General features: G+C 36.4%; 1 long non-coding RNA gene across 2 annotated transcripts; it reads left to right on the top strand.

The window, feature by feature from the left end:
- The first annotated feature begins 18,600 nt into the window (after positions 1-18,600).
- LOC127427942 (uncharacterized) lies at positions 18,601-23,870 on the top strand. Of its 2 annotated transcripts, none has more exons than XR_007895001.1 (4): positions 18,601-19,119; positions 22,469-22,567; positions 22,705-22,778; positions 23,316-23,870. It is a non-coding gene; the product is annotated as an uncharacterized LOC127427942 (long non-coding RNA). The 2 variants fall into 2 exon arrangements; XR_007895000.1 differs by having other exon boundaries at positions 22,463-22,567.
- Positions 23,871-24,392: the final 522 nt, after the last annotated feature.

Raw genomic sequence — 24,392 nt, 5'->3', positions numbered from 1 at the left:
CAGTGTTTCCAGATCTCACAAGAGAAACAAGGCACCTGCTTTGGACAAACAAGTCAAAAAAGGGACTTGCCTCACCCAGAATAAGCAAAAATAAGCCATTAGCTTTTTCTCATGTGGGGGAATTCTCGGAATTTAAATTATAACAAACATAGTATACAGTAGCCTATATAAAGAAACGTCTTTTCAATAAATGTATTCTTAATATTAAATATATCGCAAAAACATTTCAAATATTTCAAATATTCATTTGGCCATCTAAAATCAGTTAATAGCCTTAATCTCTCTCCTGCATGCGCACACACACACACACACACTACTTGGGTGCATTCAGACTTTTTGCGGGCCGAATCATTTTTACTTTTTTAACATTGGTTTTTAAATTAGTGGTGTCCTTCAGAATTAAAGCGCATGCTTATGTTGTACTAAAAAGAGAGAAGCCAACTTTTTTTGGCTAGCAGGATGTGTTTTTATTCAGAACATTTACTGTGATAAATCCTTTGGTCTTTGATTTCATGAAAAAAATGATCAGAACAAAATTAACCGGTTATTTACCGGTTACCAGCATTTAAGAATGATGTTTTCACTCTGAAACAATTGAAAGGGATTTTGTTCCCATTTTCGGTTATACTGCATTAAAATGAAACCGTTTTTGAGTCTGTGAAAAAGGTTCATTGGTGCCAGAGCTTTTCTATAGGTTTTATAGAATATTATGTGACTGTGGCGAAATTTTTGGGAAAATGCCATTACCTGGTTCATTACACATTTTGAGGCAGTTCCGAGGAGAAATGTCTAATGAATGGCACTAAAAGCGAGATACATTTTCTCCCAGAAAATTTAGATGAGGTTAATGCTCTATGTAGTTTTAAAAAAAAAAAAAAACGGCCTCCCTACCCTAAACCCTTAACCTAAACCAAACCGATGGTGTCAGAAAAAGTAAATGTGAGATGAAAAACACAATTGCTCAAGGAAACACATCATTTTGTGGTGCTTCTTTGGCATTTTCTAATTCACATCTCAACTCATGTGCTCTTCAGGATTCATACCCCGGTCCTTTGCATCGCAAGTGCAACACACTATCAGTTGAGCTACAGCACAATTTGGTCACATGTGGACAAGCTTCTAAATGTATTTGCTTATGTAATGCAAATGTTAAATGTATCACCTTACAAGTCATGCGCTAGTAAAAGTGTTAGATGTCATAAGAAAGCATTATGCGAGGAACAGGGCGGAAAGTAAAGTAAGTATTTATGAATTGATAATCTGCCATTTTACTCATGATTTGTGTGAAAGGGAATAAAAGTCATTGTTGTAGCGCCTCTATTATTTATTTCACCAGGAAACTGCCGTGATATGTACAACGAGCTGCGTAAAAATCATTTCGCAAAAATATAGGTTTAGTAAAGTGATTCTAGACTAGGTCAGATAGAATATAATATTACTATGCTGCCGTAGCCTACACATTTCCTTGAACCAAGATACATTAAAACTCAAATCAGCAGAATCTCTAAACTGCATCATTCAATTTTACACTTTAATCTCATTTAGAGCACTCGTGCATATATAGGCTTTAATGTTCGCCTGGTCATGTTCTAGTTGATACATATTATATTATATTGTCTTCTAATGTGACGTGAAAAGATGAATGCTCTCTGTCTGTCTCAGATGTCTGCTTATAACTGTCTTCATGGCTCAGCATTTGAATGCTCAGGCATCTGGGAACAGGATAAGGGTCTTCTTGGCAAAACGTGTCTTATTGTGTACCAGTGCATAGAGAACAAATTCAGTCATTAGAGAGTTATTTGCAATGCCGTGTCAGACTGGGGATTGGGTGCACTCACTCGGGCCGCGGGTAAATACTTCACTGTCTCGGTGATTAGGAACATAGAAAAACAAGCTTTAAAAGCTTTTTAATTAAGCTGTTAAGGTAGAACTCAAATCTTAAAATAGCAGCTTAGCTGATATGCGCTAAAAGGCTGTTCTGTTCTAATAATTATTTAAATGAGGTTTTTGATCAACTAATATTTACTCCAATATTATTTTGTTCCATTAGTAGCCTACTTGTTCTGTAATGAGGCCTGTTGTTTTAAAGTAAATATTAACAAAGATCTTGTTTGCTGGCTCATTTTTACTGTGACATTTTTTAATGTTATCTACAACATTTTTTAAATTAATATTTCACTTTTGTGAATAATCTTTATTGCAAATAACTCACTGTCATCAAATGTTGTTCATTGTTCAGTAGCTGATGTCCAGAAATCCTACAAAATGTCAATTTAACTTTGTAAATACAACATTTAATGACTTTTAAATCATATGTTACACTTAATATACAGTATAACTGAAGCTACAGACTGTGAAATCAAATTTCTCTGTTCTTTATTTTTTTCAGTTAGCTTACATTTTGCAAGCTAACCGCTAACCGATTAGCCTGCTAGTTTTTCATATACTTTACGCAAGTCATTTACCCTTCACATAATTACAGCAATCCTTAGTGAAATTACGTCAGTGTTAGATTTGGAAATAATCTGTTTTCTTTTCATATATACATACACTATATATATATATATATATATATATATATATATATATATATATATATATATACACACCTTCAAGTCTTGTAATGATGTTCAATTATGCATTTATTATTATTATTTACCAACCGTTTTAGGACTACAAGATCCATATTAAGTGAAATGTTAAAGAAATTACACACTAAAACAAATATTTCAGCCTATTTAGAAGATTTAAATTCCAAAAATATTTTTTACTAAATTAAAATAAAACTTTTTTTTGTTAAAGATTACTCAATTCAATTTGATGGAATTTTATCATGAAATTGAAATGTGTTAATTTAAAAAAAGAATAATAATATTTGAGGGCATTATGTAAATAAAGTTTTTGCTGTCGATTTCATTATGTATGGTAAGGCATTAAATACACACCAGATGTTTTCAATTGCAAGTATGTAGGCTATAGTATAACTTTACTGATTACATATTTACACGTAAAATATTACTTATACAGAACATAACATAACCTGCAACGCCCGACCACCAACAACACAATTATAGCACTGACTTTTGCATGGACAAGTATCAGTCATATATTCTCAACAACTAATATTTCATTTTGTGCCATTTTAACTGAACTAACCTTACAAGTGTATTTAAAAAGATACATTGGAATATTTAAATATGCATTTATACTATAATACCTGAATTTATACAGAAATTATCTTCAAATGAAATTTGTTTCAAAAATTCAACATGGATGTCTAAGTGATCACACACACACACACACACACACACACAAAATATAAATAAATAAAATAAAAGCATCAATCAATGAAACTTGTTGCATAATAGCTTGAGCTATAGCTATGTAACTGGTCCTGTGGGGTGAAGGAGATGCATGTTGGAGGTGTCTGTCTTTTGTGCTAACAGCTCTTGGCAGATTTATGGTCATGGTGTGGTGACCTGCCCTCCATCACACACTCATTTCATTCCTGACTGACTGCTGTGTTCCCTTCAGGAGATTTACTGCCCAAATTTAACTCATTAGACCAGGGACAACAGGTAGAAAACAAAGAGACCTCAAGAGCCCATTAGTCACCGCACACACACCCTGCAATCTGAACAAGAGTTTATGTTCACACAACTGGCTCATGAATAATCAAAGATAAACTAAATTTAAACTAGCATTTATTTGTCTTAAATGTAATCCATTGGTTTAAGAAATAGTTCACCCAAGTTCTTCTGTGGAACACAAATAAAGATCTTTGCGGTTATCATTCCAGCAGGAACCTCTTGTTTGGACATTTTATCTTTTCACCTGCACTCATTCTGTTTGGACTGTCTGGTGTTTCACACTACTGCTGATCCACAGGCTTCCATCACTCTGGACTGTACTGTTGACTTGGGCTCCATTGTTGTCTATAGTATGTTTACTGTGTTTGTTGTTATATTGTTTGGTTTGCTTGTTTTGTTTGCATGCACTTTTATGTTTGAGCATTGGCCAAAAGCTCTATCTGAAATTGATGTCATATGATGTCAACATGGCAGTGCCCATGAGGGGGCGACCCACTCAATGTAAAATTAAACAGCATTTGTTGGGATACTGATCTGACTGGAGTCTTCATCTAATGTGAGTGTACATGATTTTAGACATATTTCTCAAATGTATTGTTCATGTCTTTATGTGTAAAACTTTTTTAATTAGCAAAAACTTACTGAGTGCACCTTTAACAACAAACAGTCATGAAACTATAAGCAACAAATTGTTAGATGCCACATTTAAATAGAGTGAAATATTTTTGGCATTGTGTGATATCTTTCCTGATGAGAATTTCTGGTATAGCAAACCCTTTCTTGTCCAAAGCAACAGTACAATTACTACTCCCCTTGAATAACAAAGTGTCTTACTGAAGGTTTGAGTATTTGAACCCATAATCCCTGGGTTATAAGCCAAGATTTCAACCGTTAAGCTACATTTCCCAAAAGTGCCTTGTGGGAACACTTTAATCACATGCACAACAAAATAATTATGCCATATTTTATTTATATGCCTGTTATAACTGTCTGTGTTACCAAGGCAATGCAGGGAGTGGATGCGTTCCCTTGTTTAGGGGTTGATCTCTCTCCAGGAAATGCATGTTGTGGATTTTTTCTTTAGCATTATTGCAGCCACTTTACTGTTTTTATATAGCTTGAAATTGTTTTGATAATACCAGAAGAGCTGTTCAGAATGCTATCCTCTCAAACCGTGAGTGAAACAGTAGACCAGGTTGATTCTTGCTACATTCAACAGCACTCGGCTGGAGACTTCCATGCATCTGACTAATCCGCCTTATCTTAATAACATCTAAACTCCATTTCGCACAGAGCAGAAACAATCGACCAAAAAAGTGCTCTCCTGTCAGCCTGTCCACTGCCCGGTCAATATCAGGCTACCTGTTTTAGTGCAGCTACCTCTGGCAATCTTATCAGACTGACTCAAATGTTTATCAGTACACTTGTCTGTGAGAATGCTGTTTTTAGAATCATCTGAAGTACTGAATCATTCTGTGGGGTCTAAAAGTCTGAGACTAAAAGTGAAAATGTTTCTATTTAGCACTCTGTACAAAAAAAAAAAAAAGAAAAAAAAAAGGATTAAATTATTAAAAATTATATTATCAATTTATCAATTTGAGCAAAAAGTTGAACTGAACAATTCTTTGGTACACTATGTCTCCAATTGGTTTTAATGACAACATGCACTCGAGCTCTGGAAATATGTGGAAAAACCTGATGATCCATGTTAGCATGATTCTAAAATGTTCCATAGTCACAAAATGTTTCACAAATTTGCTTGCATTTGAATAGTGACCTAGAAATAGTGCAGAATCTTGTATTTCTTCTTCATTTTGCATCATAACTTGTCTTTGTTTTAGCCAGTTTTGGAAAAACTACTTTGAAACTGTAGCTTCCGAAGCGACAAGTGACTCATAACATAATGGACTATTTCACCCAAAAATGAAAATTCTCTCATCATTTACTCACCCTCATGGCTTCCCAGATGTGTATGACTTTCTTTCACCTGCTAAACACAAATGAAGATTTTTAGAAAATATCTCAGCTCTGTAGGTCCATACAATGCAAGTGAATCGGTACCAAAATTTTGAAGCCCCTAAAATCACATAAGTCGGCATAAAAGTAATCCATAAGACTCCAGTGGTTAAATCAATATCTTCAGAAGCGGTATGATAGGTGAGGGTGAAAAACAGATAACTTTCATGTTCTTCTTGTGTTTTTGGTGATTCACATTCTTCATGCATATCACCCCCTACTGGAGGAGAATTTCAAGCAAAAAAGTACTTAAATAATTATCTGTTTCTCACCCACACCTATCATATCACTTCTGAAAATATGGATAAAACACTGGAGTCTTATGGATTACTTTTATGCTACCTTTATGCACTTTTTGGAACGTCAACATTTTGGCATCCATTCGCTTGCATTGTATGGACCTTCAGAGCTGAAATATTTTTCTAGAAATCATAATTTCTGTTCTGCAGAAGAAAGAAAGTCATACACATCTGGGATGATATGAGGGTGAGTAAATGAGAATTTTCCTTTTTTGGTGAACTATAAATTTAACCATGTATTTCAGCACCTGATCACTCAGTCATTCTGCCTTTGCAACAGTTTGTGATGAATCGATGGCAAAATGTGATAAATGGTAAAACTATATGCACTCCAAACCAATGTGTTTATGAAAATAATAATGAATGATGATAATATGATGACATACTATATTGCCAGCCTGCAATATAAAGCAGCATAAATTAGTATTTTTGTATCGCTGAAATAGCTGGAGGTGGCTTATACCGGAAGTGGTCCACATTCAAGGTTGATAATGGCTGTACCCTAGTTACGTTGAAAAATAAGGTAATTAGTAAATCCAATGTCAATCTTCGTGAGGGTTAAACAAAAAGGTTGACAACATTAAAGAATTAGTTCACCCAAAAATGAAAATTCTCTCATCATTTACTCACCCTCATGCCATCCCAGATGTGTATGACTTTCTTTCTTCTGCAGAACACAAATGAAGATTTTTAGAAGAATATTTCAGCTCTGTAGGTCCTCACAATGCAAGTGAATGTTGACCAAAACTTTGAAACTCCAAAAGCACATAAAGGCAGCAAAAATAATCCATATGACTCCAGTGGTTCAATCCATGTCTCCATGTATTCACTTGCATTGTATGGACCTACAGAGCTGATATATTCTTCTAAAAATCTTCATTTGTGTTCTGCAGAAGAAAGAAAGTCATACACATCTGGGATGGCGTGAGGGTGAGTAAATGATGAGAGAATTTTCATTTTTGCGTGAACTATTCCTTTAAATTGAACATAAATGTATATTTAATATACACTAATAACACTAGAAAACACCCTCTTTTATATAAATGAATTGAAATGTAGTAATAAAACAGCAGCAATTAGCTAAATATTTCGCTTCAAAATAGTAGGCAAAGCCCCAGCAGGGCTCAAGTGAATCAGTGAATCATTTATGTGAACTCATTTACATGAACCTTCCAAAAGGACCGACTCACTAAAATAATCTAAAACATCACTATTGGTTGTAAAATGTAACTTGTAACTTGATGTTTTAGGCTAGACAAAGACAAGAACGAGACCAAGATTCATGTGAGCTATATTCATATTTACGGAAAAGCATTCATCATAGCCAGGTCTATGCAAGAGCCAACTTAGTGATTGTGAACACAGGCTTTATACCCATGAGACACCTGGAGAAGAGAAGCAAATCTAATAAAGATAACAGTTTCATTTTGCCACAGAACATTCCATGAGACTCCCTACACACAAACAACCCACATACACAGAGATAACAGAAGAAAGTAGAAATAGCAGTTGGATACTTTGTATTTTGTGGAAAACAGACAGAAGAACAAGAACATTATTCATTCAAAGACAGCTCTGGGGCTACAGCACACAGCATTTGTTCCAGAAGCTTCTATCAGTTCCTGTCATCATCTCCGCCTGCCCAGAGACTGGGACACAGGTGGCCCTCTGAGGGAAAAGCGAAACAGAAAACTAACAGAAACGCTGATTGTTGAGAAACACTGATTGTTATAGACTGGCCCATAACACTTGATAAGCAACACTAATGTGAAAATAGCACCTGCCACACAGCGCGACTATTTGCACTGCAATTATCTGGTTGAAACAAAGAAATAAAAGACTGCAAATGCAAGTGTTGCTGTGATGGCGTAGCAAGTAAAGGTGGTATGGATGTGCTTTTTTCGTGTGGACGGACCTGGGTTCAATTCCCCCTCCAGTTTTTCCCATTCATTTTCCTGTCTTCACTCTTAATATTTCCTTTAATACTACTTAAAAATTAATTACTTCTTCGCAGTAATTTGGTCACGTTGACGATTGGGAGTTGAGAGAAAGATCTAATCCGAGTAAAATTAACCTTGGTTTTACATTAGTAATATTGTAGTAACCATGTTTTTTGGCAGAAGACATTGCAATTATCGATGGTGTTACTACAGTAAAATATGGTATAAATATAGTAACCATGTTTAAAGGTGCACTCAGTAATTAGTTTCCTCATTTAAAAAATGTTACTCCTAAAGAAATGAATAGTAATATTGAAACATATGTATGAAATCATGACCACTCATGTGAGATGAAGAGTTCAGTCATATCAGTAACCTTGGGGGCAGCCATATTAGCATCACATGACCAGCTGAATACTACTTGCTTAGTCTCAGTAACTGCCCTGTTATTTGGACACTTTCATTCATGGATTAAATTAATCCTGGCATACTGTGCATAGTGAATTTCTACAATGGCATTGGTAAAAAAAGACTATTGTTTTTGAAAGATGCATCTTCCAGGCCACTAGGTGCTACTGTGAGTCAATTCATGTCACTTTGACATACTTCAAAACATTACTGAGTGCACCTTTACTTTTGTGGTTACTGTGATTTTACTACAAAATACCATGGTGAAATTATGGTTACTGTAGTAAGGTAAGGTTAGGCGTAGCAGTAGGAGTGGGTGTAGGGTGTCTGTGGGACTCTAAATGAACACAATAAACAATAAACACACTGCTATTTAATTAGGAGTGCAAATAGTATCTGCCACTATTTGCACCAGAGTGCAAATAGCATCTAACACTTAGTGCAAAGAAGATGCTTTTGGTTGCTATTTACATCTGACATAAAAAGAAATCCCATGTATTTAATGTGGTGTCAGACCCACAATATGCTCTAAAACAATTACAATTTTGGTCTGTCTTTCATATATTATATTTATTATTTTGGTAATGGGCAGGGCAAAACATGATTTTAGTCTAGCCACTAAAGTTTATTGTTTTTACTGCCCTTAACCAGTGGTGGAAAGAGTACTGATTTTTTTTTTTTTTTTTTTTTTACTTTAATACTGCTACTGAAGAAATAATTGTACAAGTAGAAGTACTGAGAAATATTATGACACAAGTAAGAGTAAATAAGTAGTTTGTCAAAAAACTACTCTAGTAATTACGTTACAAGTTACTTTATGAAAATTATATTATATATAGTATATACGCTTCCATTTTTAGAACACAAAGATATTTTTGTTCTTGAAAGAAATTGATGCTTCATTTCACCAAGGATGCTTTGTCTGTCTGTCTATCTATCTATCTATTTATCCATCCATCCATCCATCCATCCATCTGTCTATCAGTCTGTCAGTCTATACTGTAGGTGTTTAGAGTACTCCTACTCATGCTTCAACCTAAAACAAATCTCTCATGTACTATCTCATATTTATTTGTACATGGATCCATTTACCCTCTGATTTGATTTTTGAAGAAATATTATGGGTTCAGTTAAGTTAAGCTGAAGATGCACCGTGATGGCAAACATATACTGTGTCACCTATTCCTTACAAAAGCATTCTAAAGTGCTAATTTGGTACTCAAGAATATCTTCGTATTATTAGAACAATTGAAAATGGTTGCACTACCATGCGGAAATCACAATACAGTGATTTTGTCCCCATTTGCTGAGGTATTGAGTTTTTACAAGTTGATTTACACTTCTATGTCAAATTTTGGTTTTAAAAATAGGCAAAAAGAAACAAATTTCTCCTGAAATTCTATTTTCTCCTAAAGTCTATTGATTTAGAGAGATGACGGCTATTCCATACATTACTGTTGTGAAAAAAGAATCTCTAACCAGGATAGAGAGGGAAATGGATGGCCAGATGCACAACAAAAAGACAAGTAAATCGCAGTCTCTAGTTTGAAAAACAGACTCCTCACAGGTCCTAAACTAGCAGCTTCTAAATACTAAAGACCTGCATTGCTGCAAGAGGATTCTTGGACAAACAGAAAATTTTAAGAACACAACATTTATTTAAATAGAAATAGCCATTTGTAACAATCTAAATGTCTCTAAATCATCTCTAAACTACATAATGTGCATTGTGACTGATACACATTCCTATTTCAGGTTTAATCTCATTCAAGTATTTTGGCTATTAAGTTAAAATACTGTACAAAACTAATATAATGCAATATCATAGAGGAGGAAATTTATCCTCTATGATATTGCAGCAATTATCCAGATGTGGAATGAGATTATTAAGAAAACTGTTATCAACTCCTACATGCCAGCTGAATAAAATAAGGCAAAAGTCAACATTTTACACAGTGTTTAGTGAGAGATAAGATTGATTTCAGACAGATAAACAGCAGCATAGCACAGGGCAGGGAAGTACAGTACAGCACCGTGAGCAAGAATGTAACCCGCTACGACAGTTTATTTTGAACAAGAGGGGTGAACGGTTATAGAATTTAATGCGGGAGTACAATACCGAACTGATGTGGATTGATAGAACCGGACCCATCTGTGCGTGCGATGGTGTGAGGAACCGGATGGTGGGAAAAAATTATGTTCAGTGAAATGTCAAAAGAAGATCATAATGTATGTAACTGTAACTATAACAGACATTATTAATAAAACACGGGAACTCGTTGCGTGGGCATTTTTTGCTCCCATATTTTGAATTTTGGGGATATTTTTGTCAATTTCTGTGGTCCCCATTAATTTCCGACACTATTGGCATTGTATCTTTCAAAGGTATTTAAAAAGACTGTTTTAGACATATAGCAGCAAGTAAACAAGGTATCCCCACATATATGTCAAACTACATTGTGTTAATGTTTGGCACAGTTAAATCATTGCCTACCTTAAAAACAAGTAAAGTTTGATCAGACGGTTCCCTTGTACCTGAATGAACGGCTTCTTTCCAGAATAAAATTAAATATGCGGAAAATCACAGTATTACAGTTCTTGTATAGTGACAGGGCAGAAAGTCTTGGAGAAGCTAGAGGAGAGAGGACACCGGTGGCAGTTTATGCAAGCTGCTGTGCTCATGATGCTGTGCCCTGTGGGTTTCCGACATGCCTACAGCGCATTTTGGTTAATAAACAGATTTAGCACTTATAACGTGCCGATTTCTTCTTTCTAAAAAATTTCCCAAAAATTTAGGAATATTATGTCTTTTTTTTTGTACTTTGTAATTGTGGTGAAAAATAACTGTAACGAAGTTGAATACTTCATTTTTAATCAACTCAAGTAAAAGTACTATTATTTATTTATACTTAAAAAAAGTAGAAACATATTAAAAATTTATTCAAGTACTGTAACGAGAGTATTTGTAATTCCTTACTTTCCACCTCTGCCCTTAACTTAACGAGTCTTTACTGCAGGTAAAGACATTTTCCAATCAAAAGAGTATTAAAACACAAGTGCACGAATAAATAAAGTACCAAAAAGTAACATTACCATGTTCTTCTTTTTTTTCTTCATTTACCTTAGAATTATGTACATACACTGGAATTACACTAATGGTATTACCATTACTGTACTATGGTACTGTCACAGCAGGCTACCTTTTTTTTTTGAAAGGTCATTGTGAGAAACTTCAACTAGTGAGGTCGTGATGTTTTAAAATCCTACAGACACCCCTGATATTAGGACACATCTAAACTTTGTAATATTGCGTAATGTTTCTTTGAATTGTTTTCTCACTTGTAAACATCTGAAGGCAATAAACATGACAGTTCTATTCAAATTTCAAAAAATCTGCCCTCTGTTGGACTGGATATCTAGTACACAAAGTAACATCCAAAAACAGACTGTAGTTCACATTAGGACTGTGCCTCAAATTAGTTTTATTGCGAGTTTAACTGGAACCTCATCAAAATATGCTAACAGTTAAAAGAAACCTAGTTCCTGGGAAATTAAATGGTACTGTACTTTTACGCTCCCTCAATTATTCATGCATTTCTAATACATCACATTCAGTACTATCTCAGTGTTTACATTTTTTGCACCTGTTTGTTTTTCTTCCTGTATGGACGATGAGTGATCCCTCATTAATGAGCTATAAAGTATTCAAGCAGTACGCTTTAATGGTTCACAGCGCAACTGTGGAGCGAGAAATTATAGGGACATTTAGGGGGGACCTGACTCCATGACCAGCACTGTTTAATGTTAATGGGATGCAACACAGCAGTGCAGTGGTCAGTCTAATGACATTGCACTTGCTTGGACACCTCTGAATGCATTAGATACGTGCTCTGAATACGCAGAGATAATGCGCCTACACGGGTCTGCACTGTGCTGCAGGAGAGCGTCCATATCATTACTGTCCACACTTGCTGTCACTTGCTGAGCTTTGATTATTGCTATTATGTCTGGTAATGAAGCTGAACACAAGAATATTCTGGGTTTAGCACCAATCGGCAAAATTTTATTTCGACTCGTCCCTTCTTATCTTTAAAAAAAAGCCACAATCTGTGTTACAGTGAGGCACTTACAATTGAAGCCAATTATGTCACAAATGCTGTCGACTGAGCTTAACTTAATTGAACCCAGAATATTACTTCAAAAATCAAATCAGAGGGTAAATGGATCCATGTACAAATAAATATAAAAGTACATGAGAGATTTGTTTTAGGTTGAAGCATGAGTAGGACAACTCTACACACCTATAGACCGACAGACAGACAGACAGACAGATAGACAGACAGACAGACAGACAGACAAACCGGTAGATATAGATAGACAGTCCGACAGATAGATTGACACAAAGATATAGAGACAGATAGACACACAGATAGATAGACACACAGATAAAGAGACAGACAGAAAGACAGATATATAAATGGAAACAGACAGACAGACAGACAATCAAACAGACAGACAAACAGACAGACCAGTAGATATAGATAGACAGACAGATAGATAGACCCACAGATAGACAGACAGATAGACACACAGAAAAAGAGACAGACAGACAGACAGATAGACAAAAACAGATATATAAACAGAAACAAACAGATAGACAATCAGACAGACAGACAGATAGACAGACAGACTAACACACAGACAGACAGACAGACTGACAGACAGATAGATAGATAGATAGATAGATAGATAGATAGAGAGGCACACAGATAGAGAGAGAGACAGACAGACAGACAGACAGAAAGACAAAGACAGATATATAAATAGAAACAGACAGACTGGTAGATAAAGATAGACAGACAGATATATAGACACACAGATATAGAGACAGACAGACAGAAAGACAGATAGGCAAAGACAGATATATAAATAGAAACAAACAAACAGACAATCAGACAGAGAGACAAACAGACAGACAGACCGGTAGATATAGATAGACAGACAGACAGACAGATAGATAGATGCACAGATAGAGAGACAGATAGTCAGAGAGATAGACAGACACACAGATAGAGAGACAGATAGACAGAAAGACAGACGGACAAACAGACAGACAGACCAGTAGATATAGATAGACAGACAGATAGAAAGACAGATAGACAGACAGAAAGACAGATAGACAAAGACAGATATATAAATGGAAACAGACAATCAGACAGAGAGACAAACAGACAGACCGGTAGATATAGACAGACAGATAGAGAGACAGACAGACAGAAAGACAGATATATAAATGGAAACAGACAATCAGACAGAGAGACAAACAGACAGACCGGTAGATATAGACAGACAGATAGAGAGACAGACAGACAGAAAGACAGATAGACAAAGACAGATATATAAATGGAAACAGACAGACAATCAGACAGACAGACCAGTAGATATAGACAGACAGACAGATAGATAGACACACAGATAGAGAGACAGACAGACAGACAGAAAGATAAAGACAGATATATAAATGGAAACAGACAGACAGACAGGCAGGCAGGCAGGCAGACAGACAGACAGATAGTTTGATAGATGTGCTTGTCCCTTGAAACCAGCCCAGTGGTCGCACAGATGCATTGTGGGAAATGTCTGGAGCCAATCAGATTTCTCCATGACCGGATTGACTGTTTGTGGCGGAACACTGGAAATTTAGTTTCCAATCGCTGTCCCAAAATAACGTTTCAAACAACATGATTAAATAAAGTAATCTTTAACTACATAAGATTCAAAGTGACGGTATGTATTTCACTTTGCCGCGGCAGGGCGTCTGATTGTGTCGTTGTCTCGCGTGCGGAGGGACATGTTGCAGCGGGGTAAAGTTAGATATTAGTTGGATTTTCCGTTTTTTTACCCGCGCTCTCTACAGGCGACAATCTTACAAAGATATCACTAGCACAGTTTGGTTAAATGGTATATTACAATACTATACATGCATAAATCATTGCACTCATAACAGTCAATGCTTGGTGTGGCTGGAGAATTATGCTTGAAAACGCTCTGATGTGCTTTTAATGACTTGCGTAAGTAAGGAACCGTCTGCAAATTCCACCCACTACGCTTAAACATAGGCGGTGTCCAATCGTTCATTCTGTTGGCGTGCAACTTATACATAACGATTTAAAACATTTTCACATTCCAAAGATTGTAGTAAGCTGCTAGTGGACAGACTGACTTACTACAGGTGAAATTATTACAGTATGCCACATCATACAGTAATTAATTATTTTATAAATAAAAATCATATAATTCTACAAAATATTATTTTCACATTCCAAAGGTTGTAGTAAACGGCTATTGGACAGACTGACATATTACAGGTAAAATTATTACAGTATGCCTTATCATATGAGTACAGTAATCATTTATTTATTATATTAATTTCTTTCAAAAAATAATTAATTACTGTACTCATATGATTGGGCATACTGTAATAATTTCACCTGTAGTAAGTCAGTCTGTCCAATAGCAGCTTACTACAACCTTTAGAATGTGAAAATAACATTTTGGTGATTTATGATTTTATTTCTAAAATAATTGATTATTGTACTCATATGATAGGACATACTGTAATAATCTCACATGTAGTAAGTCAGTCTGCCCCAATAGCAGTGTTTTTCACAGTGTTTTTAGAATGTGCAAGTCAATTGACTGAATGCTCAGACGCCCCTGACGTTATAGCGCAGTGTGTGGAGTTTTCAGACGGTCCCTTAAACACCACAGGCGACTATCCAACAGTGGCGGCTGGTCAATAGGGGGTGCTAGGGTGCCGCCCCCTTCAAGTTATCCAGAGAAGAAGGCTACTTAAACATGTTAAACAGAAGTTAATTATATATTGCAAAATAATTATTAAATAAAATTTAGTCGTACTATGCATCTGGTAGTCGTGTGTTAGCATTTATTTAAAAAAAAACATGTATCAAAAAATTTATTTGGTTCATACTTCCGGTGTGCAGGGCGTCGGCCAAATGAGTGTGTATGTAGGTCCTTAAATTTTTGGCAAGCAGGTGACCTGAGGCTGCTCTCTTAATTGGTTGCTTCAGATTTTCCCACGGGGCGCAGCTCTCCTCGGACACTCCCACATTTGTTGGTAGCAAATCAGTATTGTTTTATTTATTTATTTATTTATTTTTTTTTTTTTTTTTGGCCTCATGTAATTGGACGATTCACTTTCCAGCTCAGCAGCTCATTAGTTGACTGATTGTTAGATTGTTAGTTGACTGATTATTAGATTGTTTTTTGACTAATTGTTAGATTGTTAGTTGAGATTTTTAGATTGTTAGGGTACGTTTACACAACAACGATGTACTACAAACTGAAACGTTTTTCCTTTGTGTTTTTGAAAAGTTTTGCGTACAGACGACAACTTTGTCAAAACGATCCCCGTTCATACGGATCCGCGAAAACGACTACAAACATTGTATTATGCATGCCAGGTCAGTAGTTGGCGACTTTGTAAAGAAACACTACGCGCCTGCGCACATAAGCATTCTTCCATAGAGCGGTGAATACAAACAATGAAGATGGCGAAAGCATCGAGCAATTTTGTCTGGACGGACGATGAGGTTGCTTTATTAATACTTTGCTGGAGAAGCGTCAATAAACTCAAAATCTTGAGCAGCACAAACACAGTCATGTAGTCCACCATTGTAGTTTTGAATGTCTCGCGCGCATGCCTATAGACTGAACACGTAATACGTGTGCGCATGACGTCATCGTTTTCACAAATTCGCGTTTTTGTATGTTTACACGAAGACGATAATGGCATCGTTTTCAAAAACTTGCACTTTGAAACCCGTTTTCAAAAGTTTGCGTTTTCAGGCCCCAAAACGGCATTGTCGTGTAAACGAACAGCCAAAATGCATAAAAAGTTTTCCGTTTTTAGTTGAAAACGTTGTCGTGTAAACGGCCCCTTAGTTGAGATTGTTAAATCGTTGAGATTGTTAGTTGAAACTGTTAGATTGTTAGTTGAGATTGTTAGATCATTGAGATTGTTAGTTGACTGATTGTTAGTTGATATTTTTAGATGGTTAGATTGTTGAGATTGTTAGTTGACTGAATGTTATTTGAGATTGTTAGATTGTAAATTGACTAATTGTTAAATTGTTAGTTGAGATTGTTAGATCATTGAGATTGTTAGTTGAGATTGTTAGATCATTGAGATTGTTAGTTGAGATTGTTAGATCATTGAGATTGTTAGTTGAGATTGTTAGATCATTGAGATTGTTAGTTGACTGGTTGTTAGTTGAGATTGTTAGATTGTTAGCTGAGATTGTTAGATCATTGAGATTGTTAGCTGAGATTGTTAGATCATTGAGATTGTTAGTTGAGATTGTTCGTTGACTGATTGTTAGTTGAGATTTTTAGATTGTTAGTTAAGATTGTTAGATAATTGAGATTGTTAGTTGAGATTGTTAATTGAGATCGTTAGATTGTTAGTTGAGATTGTTCGTTGACTGATTGTTAGTTGAGATTTTTAGATTCTTAGTTAAGATTGTTAGATAATTGAGATTGTTAGTTGAGATTGTTAGATTGTTTGTTGAGATTGTTAGATCGTTGAGACTGTTAGAATGTTATTTGAGATTGTTAGTTGAGATTGTTAGATTGTTAGTTGAGATTGTTAGATCGTTGAGATTGTTAGTTGAGATTGTTAGATCATTGAGATTGTTAGTTGACTGGTTGTTAGTTGAGATTGTTAGATTGTTAGCTGAGATTGTTAGATCATTGAGATTGTTAGCTGAGATTGTTAGATCATTGAGATTGTTAGATTGTTAGCTGAGATTGTTAGTTGAGATTGTTCGTTGACTGATTGTTAGTTGAGATTTTTAGATTGTTAGTTAAGATTGTTAGATTGCTAGTTGAGATTGTTAGATAATTGAGATTGTTAGTTGAGATTGTTAATTGAGATCGTTAGATTGTTAGTTGAGATTTTTAGATTCTTAGTTAAGATTGTTAGATTGCTAGTTGAGATTGTTAGATAATTGAGATTGTTAGTTGAGATTGTTAGATTGTTTGTTGAGATTGTTAGATCGTTGAGACTGTTAGAATGTTATTTGAGATTGTTAGTTGAGATTGTTAGATTGTTAGTTGAGATTTTTAGATCGTTGAGATTGTTTGTTGACTGATTGTTAGTTAAGATTGCTAGATCATTGAGATTGTTAGTTGAGATTGTTAGATCGTTGAGATTGTTAGTTTGTTAGTGGAGATTGAAACAGCCTACAGAGAGGAGGTGCACACTCTGACACACTGGTGTCAGAAGCACAACCTCTCCCTCAACGTCAGTAAGACAAAGGAGCTTGTGGTGGACTTCAGAAGAAAAGACAGAGAACACGGTTCCATCACCATCAATGGAGCACCAGTGGAGAGAGTCAGCAGCTTCAAGTTCCTGGGTGTCCACATCACTGAGGAACTCACATGGTCCGTCCACACTGAAGTCGTTGTGAAGAAGGCTCATCAGCGCCTCTTCTTCCTGAGACGGCTGAGGAAGATTGGAATGAACCACCACATCCTCACATGGTTCTACACCTGCACTGTAGAGAGCATCCTGACTGGCTGCATCTCCGCCTGGTACGGCAATAGCACAGCCCACAACCGCAAAGCACTGCAAAGGGTGGTGCGAACTGCCAGACACTTCATCGGAGGTGAGCTTCCCTCCCTCCAGGACATATATACCAGGCGGTATGTGAAAAAAGCTCGGAGGATCATCAGAGTCTCCAGCCACCCGAGCCATGGGCTGTTCTCACTGCTACCATCAGGCAGGCGGTATCGCAGCATCAGGACCCGCACCAGCCGACACCAGCCATGATAGCTTCATCCCCCAAGCAATCAGACTTTTGAATTCTTGATTTGATCTCCCACGATCAAAATACATCAGCACTGCACTTTATTACTCTTACTCTTATATCTCACATATATGTCATAATTATATTATTATTATCTATATTCTCTCTTAACAACTTACTATCAACCGTCAGCCTGAATGTCAATACAGTACAATACAACCTACTGTACATTCTATATATACTATATTACTTTTTTATTGAATAATGTGTATCTATATTGTGTATATTGTATACTGTACAGTGTATGTTATTATTTGTATATTGTGTTGTGTGTAATTATGTGTATATTAGACTTTAAATTGTGTTGTCTCATCACTGTCATGACTGCTATGTAGATTGGAACTGCACCCAAGAATTTCACACACCATTGCACTTGTGTTGGCTGTGTGACAATAAAAGTGATTTTGATTTGATTTGTTAGATCCCTGAGATTGTTAGATCGTTGAGATTTGTTAGTTGAGATTGTTAGATCGTTAGTTGAGATTGTTAGATTGTTAGTTGAAATTGTTAGATCGTTGAGATGTTGAGATTGTTAGATCGTTGAGATGTACCATGTTTGAGCACAGAGAGGACCTCATCTGCTGTTTTGAAAGCATACGAGACTCGGGTAACTTTGACCCCATTACTGTCAAAGAGGCGGGAGCCTTCGCCATGCTGCTGGAAGATCAGGATTTTAAGTTCTTTCTGCAACTTTTCCACCACATCATGCCACATGTGGACCTCCTCTATGCCAAACTCCAGAAGAATGACATAGATTCGGTCCATATCAAGGGGAGCAGTTCCAGCAGGACATATAAAAGATCAGGTAGGAGCTGTATTCCATCTTTTCCTATTGTTGTTGTTATTATTATGCTAAATTCTCCTTTGCAGAAATTCTCTCCATTCCATGGTTGACCAAAACAGTGTAGGTGGTTCTCAGCCAGCGAAGAGGCGTCGGTCACTCAGTCTAGAGGTCTGTGAAAGGATTACAGCAGAGGTGAGTTTTTGTTGTAGAAATCAGGCACAGTCCATGTTACACTGGAGTATAGTATTTTTATCTTAATCTTTTAGGAAGATGTGCTCTGACATTTATATTTAGCATCAGATAGAGAGTTGTTTACTGTGCCATGTATGTATGATCAACGGGAGGAATTAAATTGATATTATTATTTATATATACACTGGCGGCCAAAAGTTTGGAATAATGTACAGAGTTTGCTGTTTCGGAAGGAAATTGGTACTTTAATTCACCAAAGTGTCATGCAACTGATCATAAAGTATAGTCAGGACATTACTGATGTAAAAAACAGCACCATCATTATTTAAAAAAGTTATTTTTTATCAAATCTAGACAGGCCCCATTTCCAGCAGCCATCACTCCAACACGTTATCCTTGAGTAATCATGCTAAATTGGTAATTTGGTACTAGAAAATCACTTGCCATTATATCAAACACTGCTGAAAGCTATTTGGTTCATTAAATGAAGCTTAACGTTGTTTTTGTGTTTGTTTTTGAGATGCCACAGTATGCAATAGACTGGCATGTCTTAAGGTCAATATTAGGTTAAAAATGGCAAAAAAGAAACAGCTTTCTCTAGAAACTCAACAGTCAATCATTGTTTTGAGGAATGAAGGCTATACAATGCTTGAAATTGTCAAAAAACTGAAGATTTCATACAAAGGTGTACACTACAGTCTTCAAAGACAAAGGACAACTGGCTCTAACAAGGACAGAAAGAGATGTGGAAGGCCAGATGTACAACTAAACAAGAGGATAAGTACATCAGATTCTCTAGTTTGAGAAATAGACACCTCACATGTCCTCAGCTGACAGCTTCATTGAATTCTACCCGCTCAACACCAGTTTCATGTACAACAGTAAAGAGAAGACTCAGGGGTGCAGGCATTATGGGAAGAATTGCATAGAAAAAGCCACTTTTGAAACAAAAAAAAAAAAAGGTTAGAGTGGGCAAAGAAACACAGACATTGGACAACAGATAATTGGAAAAGAGTGTTATGGATCTTAACCCCATTGAGCTTTTGAGGGATCAGCTAGGAGTCATTCAGGTTCCTGTCAAAACAGCCACATCTATGGCAAATGCTACAGGATGCGTGGGGTGAAATGTCAAATGAGTATCTGGACAAAATGACAGCTGTCGCACTTACAACCAACTTTACCTCGCTACGGCGACGGAATGGCCATGCTCGAGCAGCTCAAAGATTTGCTAGAAAAACTTCAGAAACAAACCGAAAAACTCAGTCAACTGATGCTCTCACACCCGGACGAGGAGGGAAAACGTCAAAGCTCTGTCTGCGACGCGTTCACTGGCGGGAGCGGCCAGCGACGAGCACCTATAATGGAGAAAAATGGAGACGAGACATTGGCTCGCGAGTGTGGCACGAGCATCACTTTCTAAAGCAAAAACTGTGGAAAAAAAACAATCAAAACATCCAGTGAGGAAATAAAGCTACCAGTGTTTCAGGGCTGCGATGTATTTTCAGATGTATTCAGTGTATAGTGAGGTAGTATTATTATATTTATATTTAGCATATATATATATATATATATATATATATATATATATATATATATACACAGTATCTGTCTGTCAGTCTGAATATCTGTCTATCTTTCTTACATAATTACTTGTACCATGTACAAGTAATTATGTAATCGTCTGAGATAGCGATAGTACTAGGCAACCAGCCGTGGCCCGTGCATTTTAAATCTAGGCCTTCAGTGCGATTCATGCCAATAAGAAAACACAGTTTCACAATGAATAAGACACCGTATGCATGTATCATACATTACGTGGCAGTCAACGAATAATACCAATTGAAAATTTAAAAACACGTCCATGCACGAAAACCAGAACCAAGGAAGTCTAATACCAAGACAAATCTCTAATAATATTTGCGATTTAAATTTTGCCTGCAATAAATGTTGTTTTGTCAGGGTTTCGTACGCGGTTACTTTTCAAAACTTGATCCAACACTGAATGCTCAAGCAGCCTAATTTACACTTAGAAAACTCCTGATGTTGCTATAACAATGCAAAAAGCACTTACCAATTTGCTTGAAGTGAAAATCAGTCCTCCTTTCCTGTTCAATAGAATCAATCGCACGATCATGCAGAACATCTTAGGTTTTTAAATCCATAAGGATCTCTTTCTCAATGGCAATACCAGCAGTGATGACAGCCGACTCGTCAGCAAGATCTTGTGCTCTTTGCTTTCAGATTACATACATCAGCGTCACTCAAGGCCAGCTAGAAGGCCTGGACTGGGACATATCCTAAAGACCACACCCACAAGAACAAATAAATCAAATCTGATTGGCTATTCAATTTAGATGCCTATTCACTTACACTGTTGGGGGATTCTGTGGAAATTCCGAAGGCCTGACAGGGTGGAGCTCAGACTCATGCGCTGCTTAGGAGTGTGGCTTCGGGCATGCGATTTGTGAAACAGTTGTCACACTTTGCTTGTAAGCGTCAAGGAATAAATTCTAATTGAATACATTTTTTTTGTTTTTTGCTATTTGTTTGTAGATTAATTAGGAGTGGAAAGCGATTGAAAATATATAGGCAAAAAGGTCAATGAGAATGAAAGGATGAAAAAATATTTATTTATTAGGCATGCTACGCTAGCAGAGAAGGCTATGCTGGCCCTGAGAAATCGCCACTGTAGGCAATTATTATGCAGTGATAGTACTTAACCATGTCCAAAAAGTCAAAAATGTTAATGTCATGGTATTTTAATACTGTCTATCTGCTACTATGGTACATGTTAAAACAATGCTGTGGTTTTTGGATATGTACCATGGTAGTAGACATTATGTTTTTTAGAACACTTGTGCTTATGTTGTATAATTGTATCCTCAGATGAGCGTTTACTAAACACAGCCAAAGTTCTGAATTGGTAACTTACTGTAACCTACTGCAGGATACAGGAAACAATCGCTGGAGGAAGCACAGCAGATCCATGATATAGATTCTGCCCAGATCCACACCTCTCACATGGGATAATACCTGTACATAAACTTTGTGCCATTCACATTTGAATAGATAATAATATCTGAAAATGTTGGACCATATAAGTTAGCATGGTGGATTGATGATGCTCAGGTGATGCACATTTGCTAGGTGGTGCCACATAACCATTAAATATAGATAGAAAAAAAAAACTTTCCAAAGAACCAAAAATGTGTTTTCCCCTTTGTAACAAGCATCTGCCTACATTGTATAGACTGCACAGAGGGAAATCCCTGTCTTTTAAAGTTTAGCAAGAGAGTTTTCATTTCATTAGTGTCAAATGTGTACTGTTCTTTTTTCCTTGGAGCTGCAGAGAGAGATTGATAGCACAACGACTTTGTCTTCTGGTCTGGAGATACTATATCAGTGAGACTACACATACAGCCATTACTAGGCTATGACTGGATAGCAGGTGAATCATTTGAATAATATATAAATCAATCTTCACCAATGTTTTCCAGTGTCATTTGCATATGGTGGATTACACCATGATATCCATGCAGGTGCTCTTTGGAAACCACTGAAACTTACAGTTTGATTTCTTTGTAGGCCTTTTAGATGCCGAGAGCTCCCTTACTGAACGCTCGGAACAGTTCTTCAGCAAACGGAACGGCTTCCACCAGGTCAGCCGATATGAATGCATCCACAGCTCACTATCAGAGTCAGTGTCTTTTTGTAATGACACTTCAGATTGTGTCACCTGTTGCACGATGAAACGTCTTAGATAATGATTCTACAATAAGGGTCACTCGCCTACCTCTCCATTTTAATCTCACCAAAGGATTACAAAAGTCCGATACAACAGGAGAATTGTCATTTAAAATGTACGGGTGCATCTCAAAAAATTAGAATATCATGGAAAAGTTTTGTATTTTATTTTTTTTATTATTTTGTAATTTCATTCAAAAAGTGGAACTTTCATATTTTCTAGATTCATTACACATCAAGTGAAATATTTCAAGCCTTTTTTTGTTTTAATCTTGATGATTACAGCTTACAGCTCATGGAAATCAAAAATCCAGTATCTCAAATTATTAGAATAAAGAATTTATAATATAGAAATGTCAACCTTCTGAAAAGTATGTTAATTTATGCACTCAATACTTGGTCGGGGCTCATTTTGCATGAAAGTAAATTTTGCATTTCATTTGGAAATCAAGGTCCCAGAGTCTGGAGGAAGAGTGGAGAGGCACAGAATCCAAGTTGCTTAAAGTCCAGTGTGAAGTTTCCACAGTCAGTGATGATTTGGGGTGCCATGTCATCTGCTGGTGTTGGTCCACTGTATTTTCACAAGTCGAGAGTCAATGCTGCCATCTACCAGGAGATTTTAGAGCACTTCATGCTTCCATCTGCTGACAAGCTTTATGGAGATGCTGATTTCCTTTTCCAGCAGGACTTGGTACCTGCCCACAGTGCCAAAACTACTAGTAACTGGTTTGCTGACCATGGTATTACTGTGCTTGATTGGCCAGCCAACGCGCCTGATCTGAACCCCATAGTGAATCTATGGAGTATTGTCAAGAGGAAGATGAGAGACACCAGACCCAACAATACAGACAAGCTGAAGGCCGCTATCAAAGCAACCTGGGCTTCCATAACATCTCAGCAGTGCCACAGGCTGATTGCCTTCATGCCACACCACATTGATGCAGTAATTTGTGCAAAAGGAGCCCCGACCAAGTATTGAGTGCATAAATTAACATACTTTTCAGAAGGTCGACATTTCTGTATTATAAATTCTTTATTCTAATATTTTGAGATACTGGATTTTTGATTTCCATGAGCTGTAAGCCGTAATCATTAAGATTAAAACAAATAAAGGCTTGAAATATTTCACTTTATGTGTAATGAATCTAGAATATATGAAAGTTCCACATTTTGAATTAAATTACAGTAAAAAAGAAACTTCCACTATATTCTAATTTTTTTATATGCATCTGTATATGTAGAAATCTGGGCCCATATTCACAAAAAGTCTAACACGGAAATTTAGGAGCATCTGTTAAAAATTATAAGTATAGAAACAGTATATTTAGATTTTATTGCAAAATATTCAGATATGTACAACATTAGTAGTTTGAAAATGTGTAGGAAAACCCACTCGATTGCGTCATTCACAGTGCATCATTAGAGTGGACGGTCACTGCAGAGCTCTTCTGGTGCGCTTTGTTTGCTTGCTTTGTTCTCTGATTGGGGGGTAGTGTACAGTAGTTCTTCAGCTACCCGTGAAATTCCAC

Source organism: Myxocyprinus asiaticus, chromosome 37 (assembly GCF_019703515.2).
Source record: "Myxocyprinus asiaticus isolate MX2 ecotype Aquarium Trade chromosome 37, UBuf_Myxa_2, whole genome shotgun sequence".
Classification (NCBI taxonomy): domain Eukaryota; kingdom Metazoa; phylum Chordata; class Actinopteri; order Cypriniformes; family Catostomidae; genus Myxocyprinus; species Myxocyprinus asiaticus.
The sequence above is the reverse complement of the archived record's forward strand: the minus strand, read 5'-3'. Positions and strand labels throughout refer to the sequence as shown.